Source organism: Melospiza melodia, chromosome 12, assembly GCF_035770615.1.
Source record: "Melospiza melodia melodia isolate bMelMel2 chromosome 12, bMelMel2.pri, whole genome shotgun sequence".
Classification (NCBI taxonomy): Eukaryota; Metazoa; Chordata; class Aves; order Passeriformes; family Passerellidae; genus Melospiza; species Melospiza melodia.
The window spans coordinates 22,396,031-22,410,029 of record NC_086205.1 but is presented as its reverse complement, the minus strand read 5'-3'; the positions used below and the strand labels follow the sequence as shown (position 1 = coordinate 22,410,029).

Sequence of the window (13,999 nt, the reverse complement as noted above, 5' to 3'; positions counted from 1 at the left end):
GGAAGAGTCTCCTTATTTCCTGTATCAGAATAATAAAGACATATTGTTTATTAGTATTTTAAAGACTTTTCAACTCTCTGGGTAACAATGAAAGTAGACACAGATGGACTAAAGGATCTCCAGAGGTTCCTTTCAATGCCAATCATTCTGTGATTCTGTGACATCTCTTTAAAGGCACAACTCTCCTGCATGACAATCACAACCTTGCTGAAATGCAGCTAGTCCTGATAGTTTGTAGACACAAATATGTTCCTTTATAACTTAAAAGCCAAACTCAGCTGCTCAGAACATGCAATAAAACCTCTAGCAGTAAGTGCTGCTTATGAAATATTTTTTGATTATTTCATGAAAGCCATCCCTCCCTGACTCCCCACAAGATCCCAAGCCCAAACATCTTGTTTAGTGAAGGAATTTTAATCACAGAGCTGAGGCTCCCTGATGGAGACAAACTGAGATTAAGTGAAAACTGTCCAGACATAGTTGTTTAAAGATTAAACCACCATCCTCTTCCAATACTTGAATAATTACCAGAACATACCAGGAAATATAGCTAAACATTATTAAATGCTCCTGGATCAATTGTCTAATTCAGATCAAAGGCATTTTTAGAAAGGAAGAACCTGTGGCTTGATGGGTCGACCTTCAGGGTCAGACTGTCCTACCCACACACAAGTTGGACAGATGATTATGGCAGCAAAACTGGAAATGTGGCATTTGTAAAACTGATTAGAAAGTGATTGGTCCTGATTGATGAGCAGAATTAGCAGAATCACCTGAGGGAGCACTGGTGAAGGTTTGGCCAGCATGGATTACCTCAAGATGACCTGCAAGGTCCAAATTCCAGACTCTGTGAGCTAAATATATCCCTGTAATGGAGAGGGAAGCACCACACAAATGCTTGGCATTCCTCCAGGGACAGACATCTGTCCATCTGTCCCTCAAAAAGGGAAAATCACCTTATTAGAGGGGCATCTCAGGAACAGTGGTAACATAAACAAGCTCTGCAGCTTCTATTCTTAGCCCATTAGAAGGATGTCCCTTGAAACAGTTACAGTCCTTCAGGAATACCTAATTCCAATAAAGACAGACTTCTGCAATCAAAATTTAGACCCTGTCTCAAGAAGGCTTTGTGAAATTGCTCAATGGCTTTACTAAGTGCTAAAATAGCTGCCTGCTAATGCTGCCTGGATCTAGACACAGAACAGCTGCTGGAATCAAGTCCAAGAAAGGTGAAAACTGGAAAGCCTTTTCTGCAACGTTGTTTAAAATCCTCTATATGCCTTTTTGGCATGCACCTGGTTTTAAGCATGCAACTACAGGGCTGCTGATCTTCTGTGCCGCATTAAAGCCTTTGCAAGAAATTAATTATGGATGAATGTGGGAGCACACCCATTAAACCTCGCTTGGATCAAACTGTGTAAAAAATTCTGAGAAAATAACAGATTGAGAAGAGCCCTTGAGTCAGTCAAAATGAGCCCCATCAAGGGCTTCTGCTGAGACTAAGGAGGGGAGGGGCAACATCCAAAAGTGATTTTCTATTTGTGAACACCACCACTGAAAACAAACACAACTGCTGTGGCTCAATCTTTTTGATCAAGAACCTGTAGAAATTAACAGCTAAACGGGGTTAAAAATCTCCATATCGTGCTAAGTTTCTGCTCTCACTTGATTTATTCTCATTTTCACTGCTAGAAAACCCAGTAAATAACATGGCCTGTAAGTCTGATCAGGAACATTCCATTTTTTCCAATATGTTCTTCCTGATGTTCCCACAATAGATCATTCAGGGCTCTAAGGGACTGTGTCAATTGAATTGAATGATGTGGTCGCCTGCTGGTACATAAATGCAAAAGCAAAGCTGAGGGGGTTTATTTTCAAAACAGGAGACATTGATCCTGTGACAATGTTCCATTACCCTGACTTTATTTCTATTAGAGACAGTGATTACATCTACATCAATTGCTTGAGCTGATGGATACTGGTGCACTAACAGTGACACAGTTTTTCACTAGGCTGCTGCTGGATGCTGATGGCTTACAAAACAAGACTCATTCTCCAACTAATGACACGTATTTCTCCATGGAAAACTGCTGCAGTTTGGGCAGACTTTCGTAATTAGTCAGTTCTCAGCTGTCTGTGGTTTTTTGGGGGAGTTTTGTGTGTTCTGTAAATCTTACTGTGGAATGGTGATTAGTGATTGTATAGCCTGGCATGGATTCTATTTGTTATGATTAAAATATTTACATTGCTACCTGCTGGTAATAAAACAGCAGATGTAGCTCCCAGAAGCAGCTGTGGGAAGGTATTTCTGCACTCCTACAACAGCAGCCCTGTCTCAACTGGGGTTTTTCCATAGGGCTGTGTGGGCTCCTCTTCCCTTTGCACACAGTGTCACCCTTCTGCAGCTTCTGCCCACTGCCCCTGCTATCTCTCCCAAGCTGGTGATCCATCTTCCAGCTTTCATCTCTTCATCTGACATCCGATCTCAAGCCTGTGGCCACACATTTGCCCTGGTTTTCGCCTCCTCACCAAGCACTGCCTACACATACTCTGCACTCCTAATCCCATCTCCCCAGAGCATTCAGCTGTGCCTCCTTCAGTCCCTCCTTTTTCTGTGTCCTTCTTTCATTACTATTCCATTATGACATAAGTTGCTAACGTTTTGCACAAATAAATGCTGCTGGTTGAAAAAAAAAAAATTCAGTTCATAATCAACAACAGTGTTTTCTAGTCCTAGTAAACCCTGTTCATTTTATTTGTCCTTGTTTGTTTAGCCTGGTGCCCTGAGTCATGTCCTGAACAGCCTGCAGGAGAAAGGCCATTGTCTGATGCACTTCAGGGTATTTATCAGCATGGGTTCCCTCACTCCTGATAAGGAAGCTTTTTAATGTTGCCATAACAACAAGAATTGGAGGTGATTCAGAGTGACACCTGCACAGAGTAACCAAGCACTGCTCTGAGCTCCCAGCCCCTGAACAGGTGCAGAAGCTGGGACCAGAGCAGGTCTGCAGAGCCAACCAGCACCTCCTCTCTGGCCAGGCTGCTGCCTACAGCTCAGCACAAAGTGTTAGCTGGGCATCTCCCTGATCAAGTCAGTGCCAGACTGCACATCTAGAATTTTTGCACAACCAGCAGCAAAATAAAAAGACTCCAAATTGTGCTCTGTGGTGTGACTGCAGCTTGCAAGGCTGAGCCTGCAGGGATCCGAGCAGCCCTTGCCCAGCAGTTCTGAGGGCAGTGACTCCTCTGGAGTCCATGTTTGGAGACACTCACTGGTGGCCACTTCTGCCTAATGGTGTTGGAACAGGCCTTTTTGCAAAACACTGTATTTCTGGGTTGTATTAAGGTTGATATCATTACTTGGGTAACTACCTTAAATTTCTGCAGGTCTTTGGGAACTGGTTCCTCTTCCCTGGTGAGCAACCAAATTAAAACTGAAAGCCAAACACGCATCAGTCTGGGCACTGACTGTGAACACAACCTTTCCCAACAAAGGATCCACTCCCTCATTCACCCTGCCCCTCAGGTCTGAGCCTGAACACGCTCATCTCAGCTTTTTAATCACCCACAAAGTTATTTGCAAGTGTAGGTATTATTTTCAGTGTAAAAAGTTGACAGAACTACTCCATAAATAATACTGACCATGTAAATGGAGCAGGAGAAGCATTTCCTGGAGTGGAAGGATGCTCTGTGTGTGTGTGTGTGTGTGTGTGTGAGCATCCTTCCCAACCCCTACATTATTTTTGAAAACATCAGGGATTATCAGGCACAGTACAGCTCCAGCAGTGTTGAGGATATACATATATGAAAAAGAGAGAGGCAGTGAGGAGGTGCTCAGTGCACAGAACAGGTCTTGAGGAGGCTTTGATCCATTCTAAACGCAAATAAACCCAGCTTATTTCCCCATAGTTAAGACTAGGCTTTTATGCCTTTCCCATGAGAAAAGAAGTTTTGGAATTATGTACTCTGGCAGAATCTAATTTGGGAATAAATAATTTTTCTGAAATTCCTTTGTGATGCATAAAAGCTGCCAATTCTTTTCCTGAGGCAGATGTCTTGTTGAACACTAACTGCTCTGAGTCCTGGGTTTCTGAAAAATTAAGGATGAAACACAAAACCCCCATGAGGGAATACCTTAATGGGGTGAAAAAGGAAAAAAAATCCAACCTAACAACCCCACAGGACATAGAGAAGATCCTTTAGTTACAATTTATTGAAATTTCAAGTCAAGAAAATATGAACTGTTAACAAGGAAAGATAATTTCCAGCTTTAGTGGCCATTAATCACAGAATCAGCTCAAGAGCAACTACATCAGAACCTGCTACTTACTAAAGAAGAGGCCAGATTTCTTAATCTATTTTTAAATTTGGGATGAAGAAAAAGAATACAGCACCCTTTGGACAGGGAAAACAATTAATTAGCTTTACTAACAATGCTGGGGCTTGTTGTGGATTTTTTTAAGAAAAAAACCTTGAATACCTCTGACTTCTTAGAATAAGGTCAGTATTACTCATGAGTTGTGGATTAATGGCAAACAGGTACTTGTGAACATTAATAGCAGAAATACACTCCTTTTCTCCATTTACCCATATATTAAACATGCTAAAAATCTAATGCAGTTGGCCAGCAGAATTTGGTATCGAAAATACAGGCTAACATTCATCATATTTAGTATTCAAACTTTTCCACAGCCATGAAACAGATCCTAAAGGCTGGAATAAATTAAATGTAAAATGACAAGTTCTTCTAGCCCCAATATGCTCACCTCAAGAGATTTAAAGACGTGTAACTCACAACTGACTGCAGCATTATGCTTGAATGGAGTTTTAAAGAAAGCTTAAGAAAGTTTACCCTCAGATTAAAAACTCAACTCTTTGCTTTGCCCAAGCAGTTTCACATCCACCTCTGCTCACTACAGCAGCCTGAAATGAGCCCGTGGGAATCTGCAGGTAAATAACCATTATGAGTGCAGGATCTTGAAAAAAGTGGACCCCCCCCCCCCATCCAGTTTTTGCCAAACCAAAAGTCCCAGATAAAGTGTTTCTGCAATTGGTCACATGAATGCAAAACCAGAATACACGTGAATCTCCAAGAGCCATGTCTACTCCCACTCTCCTGCACCATCCCTGCCCTACAGGCTGCTGAGCTGCAGAAAAAGCCTCCTTTCCTCATACACCATCTTATTCTGAAATAAAACCAAAAGCAACACCAGTATGAAAAAGTGCAAACCACAGCTCTGGGTCTTTAAGAAGCCATCTTAGAACTGCAGCACGTTTTTGTTCAGGAATAATCAAACTGCAGTGTCCGAGGACAAATGACAGAAATCAGTCACCAGTGTAAACAGCATCAGGTTCAAAAGGGCAGTACAAAACCATCTTCACCTAAGGTTTTTTTTCAATAGTTAAAGACCAATTAGCAGGGAAAAAATATTAAATCAGATGTTCGTCATTTTAAAAAAAGATGTACTAATTAAAACAAATTTAACACTTACAAATTTATTTCAGAAAAAGGGCCTGTGAAGTGGATCAGAAACCAACTGTATTCACTTTGGTGAATTTAAAGATTTAATTTCAGGTGAACTTTAAAGTTAGGCAGCTACATTTTCCAGAAGCATCTAGATCACTTAGATGCCATATCAGAATTATTTCTAAAGAAGAACAGGACGTGATGTTCTTGCCTTTTGTGGCTACTTCCTACCAAGACCTATCCCTCAAAAGCCATGAAAGAAATTAAGAAACAAACACTGTCTGACAATTATTTTTGGTATTCAAAGAGGCAAAGCTCTTATTTGTTAAACTTAAATCAAATATTAGGGAAGGAATACCCATGATGTCAGCCCTGCTATTGGGCATGGCCACTGAGGAACATCAGTGACTGCAGCTGCAGACAGCCCTGATTCACTGTCCCAGGCAGTGACACAGCATTGTCACTCTGCTCATCCTATTTTCCATCTGCAACTGAAAATATCAGGAATGTGAGACTCATGTAGAAATTCCCATTTCTTTTTTCACTGCTCTGTATGTCAATCTGCAATGGTGGTGTGATTTATCATGAAGTAATAGAGGAATAAAGCAACAGTAACATCTTAGAGCTGCCGAGGCAGGAGGGAGGGAGGAGTGTGTTCCTGAGACAGCCTGGGGAAGTGGCCAGAGGTGGGGTAGGGGGCCACAGGAGTCAGTGCAGAATGCTGCTTTACTTTTACAAAATGAAAGACTGGGCATTATTCCTGGGTCACCATGCTGTTCTCATGGTCCTTTCAGGTGAGGTGACAACCAAGGCACGAGAGGGGCAGAGCAGTGACCCTGGTGGGCCCACAGGCAGCTCTGACAAACGCACCTCACCCCCAGGAACTCTGCAACAAGGGACAGATTGTTTTCCAAGTATCTCTTCCCTTAATTTATACAGTTTTCAGTTTCTGCTCCAGGAACCACCCTCAATGCCCACATTCCATCTCTGCATCCCTACGTCCTACTCTGTACCATACCTCAAATCGGACTGTGGAGGTTTTCATGAGCAAAACCTGTACTGTCTAGGTATTAGTGCTGTGTATTTTGGCAGAGACATCTCCATCTGTATTAGCTATACCCAAAGTTCAATAAGAAGTTGTATTGATTTTTCCCTTCAAGCATATATATATTTGATGAAAAACTCACTCGTGCCTCCAAAAGTTGCCTAGACATTAAGCTGATCCCTCTTCTGCCTTCAGCATCTGCTTTTTTTTTTTTTCCCTCAAAATGAAGCTGTATCAAGGGTCTTTTGACAGAATATTAAGAATAGTATGTATGGTGAAGTGATATTCCTATAATACATGGAACTGGCACAAGACACTGTCAGTGCCATCCTTGACCAGATTTTCCATACCCTGCAATATACCTTTTTTTTTTTTTTTTTTTTTACTGGGAACTGTTCCAATATCTGAATCATCAAGACAAGCCTTTTCTTTCACAGAAAGCTCTGAAAAATAAAAACAAGCTTCTTTCCTTGCCTGTAGAAATTGGAATATTTTGCCGAACTCAAATTATCCCACACTAAGGACAACTTTGAATAAATGCCAAGTTCTGATACTTCATCAGGGCTTAAGTCTAAAGGCATATTTATACTAGTGCAAAGGAAAAATTCCCAGAGATTGGATGATTGTGCCTGCCATAACACAGCCCCAGACGGCTCCTACACATTGCAAAGTCACCTGCATCTCTAGAAGTAATTGCATTGTTGATCTCAGAAGATTAAAGCAGCATACCAAATGTTCCTTTTGCTAATTTGGCACTCTACAGAAGGTGTAACTGGTAAAAGGAGCCTGAACACACCTGTACAAGAATATATAATGACATTCAAAAATATATTTTAAAAACGTTTAAAAGAACACTATTTGGCTTTTCTATATAGCACACGGGATATAAAAAAGCTATACTAAAGCAGCCTGTGGTATATAAAGTTTTTGTTTTGTGAAGGAATCATCCTCCCAAGCTGTACGCAAAAACTTTCCTGAGTGCCTAACCCATACATAAAAACCTTAAAATTTAAAGCTGTTGGCTTTGTACAGTAGAAGCAGGAGAGTCTACTGAATAAACTCTTATCAAATGGGCTGAGAGTCACAAGGGATCCAATTAAGATAAAAAGTTCAAACCCAGGACATTTCCTCTTCTTTCTGACTGTTCAGGCCAACATCAGACATCTGTTCTCACTAATTTTTTAATTAATCCCCTTTGAAGCAAACTATTCAAAACCTGACAATACCTCATCTGTCTGATAAGGACCCCCCTCCAGCAGAAGGTGCTATTTTGAATTAAAATGCTCCTCCACTGATGCAATTGGAAAGACAACCACAGCTTTGTGTAGAAAAACCAGTTTTGCTGAGTCAAGCTAAAGCATTAGCAGAGATGGAAATACACCCTGCCTTGTAACTGCAGGCCACTATTACACAGGCAGCTGCACTGAAATGGGCTGCAGCTTGTCCCACAAGTGACCTCTGCTCTGCTTTCTGCAGGATTAACCAATCACAGGAGCTGCTTCTGCTAGTTCAGTGTCAAACAAATTACATAGGATGGCTTTTGACAAAAAGGAACTCGTCATCTTTGGTTACCTCCACCTCGCCTCAAACAGAATTCCATGCACGTAAAACTCTGCTCACCCATTTCCAGTAATGGGAGCGTTATTTGAAAATAAAGAGATGATAGAGATGAAGAAGTCCATGACTTCTCCAGATGACATTATACTTTAATAAGTACTGCAGAAATTGCTCACAACATTTTGAAAAATTTTCAGTATTTCTCAGACTCCAAAGAGCTCCCATCATCTTTCTTTTCTTACAATATTTATAAAGCTATGATGTTTTTACTTTGCAGAATTGCCATTTAACATTCTTGAGTGATGCTACTCAAACCTTCCCAAAGCCATTTCTCTCCTGTAAATCTGAAAGCCCATTTTCTGCCACTCCAAGACTTAGAAATTCTAAAGTAAGCCTACATGCATGAGTGGTGCATGCTGGAGGCATTATGGATTTACAGGACTGGAAATCACACAGTGTGAGCAGTGCCATGCCCAATTATTTTAGATAAACCAACCTAATGCCGTGGCAGAAGGGAAAATGGCTTCAGTCTTTATTCACTCACAACTTCCAACACCTTTTGCTACTTTAATTTATCAATCCAGAGATTTCTCAAGCAAGGACACCCCTCTCTCTCCTCAATATCTCCAACACCTTACGTTTCTTAGTGTGACCAGAAAACCCAAATGAGAAGTTCTTGTGGACCCCACCTTGTTTTTAGAAAGTAACATGGATACAGATCAATCCAGAAGAATATTTAAACATATTCCAGCCCAGCTGCCTTCAACTGCCTAAGTGATGTGTTGGAGCAGAGCCAATACCACACTACCCTGCAAGGCCACAAAGAACATCAGCATTATCCTCTCTGCCTTGTGGGGGACTACTTGCAGGGTAAGGTTTGTTAAAATAAATTATCTCTGTCTCTGAGTGCCCTCTAATGACCTAGGACAGCACACACAGAGAATTTTCCAAAAATTTTAAGGGACTGCAAATTAAAAAATTAAAAAAAAAAAAAAATAAAAGGAAGGGGGTGCAGGGAAAAGAAAAGACATCTGCTACACCCACAAGACATTTGTTAAATTATGGTATATATTAAAAACTCTACAGATACAAATGTGGTCTCAGTTATCTCCTGCTGAAAGCACAAATGCTCAGTTGTGCTCTTGCACAATACTTGAGCATGGCTGCTGATGGCCTGGTACACAAGGAATTTTCCCTTTCTAAGAATCAGTATAGGTAATCTCATCTCCTTTGTAACTCCAGCCATGGAGAAGAGATAAGAAAATATATCTAAGGAAAGTTTCCAAAACCAAAAGAAATTATACAGGGATTGCAGTTACATACATTTAAAGAAAATAACTGCAAAATCATGACTACATCACATTTAAGAAGACACTAATAAAAGCACACAGTCTGGATATTTGCCCTCTGAACCACACACTTGTGTTTTCCTTTAGGAATACAAGACTTTAGCACTTGAAAAAAAATATACTATAATCAAAATACAGTAATTTTACACCCTTTTTTAAGAACTGATACACACAGAGGCAATAGTGACTCCACACTTCAAGAAGACAATACAGTTTTTACAATGTGTTTTGACAAAAGGTCTATTTATTATTATTTCCATACTGTGAATTGATGTGTTATATCATAACTCTCAACAAAATGAATATGGATTTACACATGAGACACTAACAGCTCTAAAAGGAGCTGTTAAAGACCATTGAATAAAAGAACACTTAATGTAAGGATTCAGTGAACTGCAGAAACTGATACCTAACAAATACTGTAAATGCACGTAATACTAAATTGTACCAAACTACAGTCCACTTTTATGACAAATAAATAGATAAATCATTGAGTGTCCTTACCAGAACTACTCTCTGAAACCCCACAAAATTGTGATGTGGCAGCAGTACAGCCCTTGGTATTACACCACCTGTAACACAAACCATATTATGATAGTTTCTATCAATATTTATTTAAAGGATGAAAAAAGGATAAAAGCTATTTTTCTACCAGTCTTTTTACTGAAAGAATTAAAACAACATTCAGTTTCCTACTGATAACAATATATGCTTAGTTAAGAAAATAAACAAACAAAAATTAGAGACCTTAATTATTTACCCAGAATTTATTTTAAAAAACAAATTACAGTCACAGTTTCAACTCCATCCTCTTCTCACTCTTTTAGTTGAAAGCAAAGCCCCACCACAGAACAGCACAGTAGCTTCAAAGGAATTTCTGTTCTTTTTGTCTGTCCACATTGACAAAGGGGAACTTCATGAGACTCCAGAAAAAGTTTACAAAGGGTTCAGTATTGATGCAATAGATATTGCAGTGTTAACCAATACAAATAAAATGATTCAATGGGAAGATAAAAACCAAGGAAACCAAGGAAACACAAGGCCATGATCAAACCATCCAGTGTTTTCAAAAGTGACCATTCAAGAGCTGAATTTCACACCAACAAATTAAAGAGGCAGTTATACAAACAATCCTTAAACTACCCTCATTAAGTTAATTTCTACAGGTGACTTCAAAATTAAAACATTACACACCTGTGATCAGGATAATTACTGATCCTGTATTTGTGTAACATGCTGATTCCTACCACCAATATTCATTACACATTAAATCATTAGAAAGTGATCTTATGTAAACCAAAGGATTAATGAGAAGATTTGAAGGCAGAAGCACAGGAACACTGTCTGGGCACCACAAGAAAAGAAACCACGTGTCAAAAAAATGCTGTTTGAAGCAGGATGCACTCAATAGTGAAACTGCAAATTCTGCCCTCTGGAAGGGCATCAGGAAAGGAACAAACAAGTTTTTAAGTACTAAACTCCAGCTATAAAGGCTCACAAAATTCATTACAAGTAACACTAAAACTTCCAAAGCACCCCCTTAATACTAGGATTAAAACCAAGGAAGGCAACACATGCCTTAAACAGGCCTTAGCATTTCAGACTTTCCATCATCCTAAAAGCAGTGACCTCTGAGAAACCCTCTGCTATTTAGTCTGTTGCTAAGCTCAATAAGACTTGAAATTTTTTTTCCCCCTTTTGACTGGGGAGCCACAGGGTATTTTGGTCAGCAATCATTTTCCATGTGTCAGTTCCCAAGAGAATCAAGTAAACTTCTCCTCTTTCCCTCCAGAAAAGCCACCAACAGCCAAATGCACAATAATCTCCAAAAGCACGATACCACTACCCTGGACTGGAAAAGTGTCCCGGTCCTCCTTTAACACTGACAGTACTTCACAAGAACTAAGTGAAAAGGTCCTGACCCTCCATTAATGTAATTTTAATTCCCTGCTAGGCTATTATGTACTGCTTTGATCATTTCTAGGAACCTAACTGTATATGCCAACTGCATTGCTAAAATTTGATTTGGAAAAAACAATCAGAAGTAAAGTTTAAAAGCTCATAAAATTTTAACTCCAAGTGCAAAAGGTCAAGAAAAGGGGATGTTGATCCTGCTGGTTGAACAAACAAGACAGAGCAGTAAGTTTCAACTTTTATGCTTTGAACCTTGTACACTTAATGTTTACATTAAGGATTTTTCATTCATTTGGAACAAACTCTGCTAAAGGAAGTAACTGGAATTACCCCCAAAATGATGCCAAACAAGAGAAAGAACCTGGAGGCCCTACAGGAGAGCAGAGAACCACCACACCCTCAACAGGAGCTGCTTTAAGAGGAATTCCTTTCCTCTCCACAGTTCCCCACAGAACACACTGAACAATGAATTTCACCATTGCATGAACCTCCCTACGAGAGCAGAAACCTGCTCAGTTCCCTCAGCCATGGCATGGAGAGGGCTGAGGAACAGCAACAATGAAATGCATGGCCTAACTTCACACGGCCTTTAGCAATGACTAAGCAATAAAAGAAAATTTTCAGATGGATCCTGATAGCTACTTCTGCAGGCACTTGCAGCTCACAACGCAACCATCAGAGAATCTGCTAAATTATATTTTTATGTGTTTCAAATTAATAAATAAGAATAAAAATTTTAGCATATGCTGCAGAGACACATTACTTAAAGACTCTCTATATATATTTATAATATTCGTGATGTGAATAGTATTCGTGGCAAAAAACCCTTCACATACAGTGAAGGATACAGGATAAAAACTTCACATTTAATTATATTTCTACCAAGTGATATGATGAAATGAAGCCCATCTCAGGGTGCTCACCTATAATCACAGGGCATAATTTCCATTACTACACCTACTCTTCAGCTGTGAATTACTTCAAAGTAACTTAGTATTTTATTTTTCTTTCTTATAAGATGCCTATCTATGTGTATTTCAGAAACCTGAAGAGAATCAAACTGTAAACCTACAGTCTGATTAATGAAAAAAAAAAAGTCGAACGAGAGAGGAAGGAGTAAAGAAATTTTTCAGCCTTGGGGAGAGGACTAGAACAGAAAACACTGCAAAAATGTGCAGGGCTTGAGAGCCCAACATTTTACGTGATGCTAACATGCAAACTTAACAACTGTGTCTGTTACTAAAATGCTCACACTCCATAAGAATTTGTGCATCGTGAGCATGAAATCTTCCCCTCTGCAGCCTAAAATATCTGTGCATTTAAAAACCATCTGCAAAAATAGACATAACTTCCCCACTGCAAAATTAATTAGAGAGCAGGAATTTCATCTCACTACCACCAATATATGTGATGATGCCACATGTAAACACATTGCACTTGCCTTGGCACTGGAGAGCAACAGAGATGGTAAATTTAATTTAATAAGATTCTGTGAAAATGTCACTTTCTTGAAGAAGCTGATTAATATCAGTGAAGGTGGAGGATGGGCACCCAAGAAAGCCCTGCTGGATTAACCTGCCACTAGAGCATGCTTCTTGATCAGCCCAGAGCCCATTTACCCACTCCATTGGAGGGGTTTTTTCCACATTTTTTGATTTGTCTTCTCTTGCACTTCTTTTAAACAAAATCTCTATTGCTGTTATACTGGGACTTAGACCTCAATTTTTAAATTAAAAAAAAAAAAAAGTAAAAATAATCAAAAGGTTTTTTTCAACAAACAAACAAGTAACTTTTTTTTTAATGACTGACAAGGGTTTTGCTTGTTTTGATTTTAAACCATATGTAGTTAGGGAAAACAAGACAAAAAAGTAAACTATGTGGTCATAAAAAATACTGATGTGCATTTTATAAACTGAATGTGGCCCATCAAGGAGAGAAGAATTACCCACTTTTAGGAAGTATTGTTTACTGCTGCCTTCCCACTAGACCACCTGTTAATAATATTTGATGTTGTTTTCTTTCTGTGCAATGAGTATGACTATAAATGAGATATTTCATCTGCTTGCTACAACTTATTCCCTCTAATGCCTCTATTTCAAAGACCATCCAACCAACAAATGACACCAGCCTCAAGGCAATGTCCCAAGTGAATGTGCATCTCTGCTGCTCTTCCTTACCCACTGTCATTTCCATAATTCATCCTCTTAACGATTTACCAAGTGCAGAGGATATTTTCAGAGCACATCATGGTGTTCAAAAAGTCTTACAGCTGACTGACTGCCAAGGGCACATGAAGGAAGCAAGAAGTGTGTGCAACTATTTTGGAAACAAGATGCAGAAATTCTCATTCTTTCTATTTGACAGATATTCCAGTTCTTTGGCCTGACCATAATGCATGCTATTTGGCTTCAAGCATTTAAGTTTTATAAGGATTTGCTTATTGAAAAAAATCAAACACAGGAATAATTTTTTCAAAACTGGAAGGCAGAAGTATTTAATTTTTAAAGACTGCCTCCAAGAGTACTGTTTCATGACTGGTGTTGCAGATACTACAGCCAGTATTTTGCATACTCATTAAAAATGATGTCTGGAGCTTGCAGCTCTTTTTCAAAAAAAAAAAAACAAAACAAAACAAAAAACAACCACCACCCTTCAAAATGTAAGCCA

The 13,999-nt window shown here is 39.4% G+C and overlaps 1 protein-coding gene across 5 annotated transcripts in view; it reads right to left on the bottom strand.

Moving 5' to 3' along the window:
- The window catches only part of TBL1XR1 (TBL1X/Y related 1), a 108,625-nt gene that overhangs the window by 28,724 nt on the left and 65,902 nt on the right, over positions 1-13,999 (bottom strand). For 3 of the 5 annotated variants that reach the window (XM_063167286.1, XM_063167288.1, XM_063167290.1), the window contains exon 3: positions 9,923-9,990. The exons of the other annotated variants lie outside the window; for them this stretch is intronic. The gene's annotated coding sequence lies outside the window, so the exon portion shown is untranslated. The remainder of the gene's footprint in view (positions 1-9,922; positions 9,991-13,999) is intronic. 5 annotated transcript variants of the gene reach the window in all.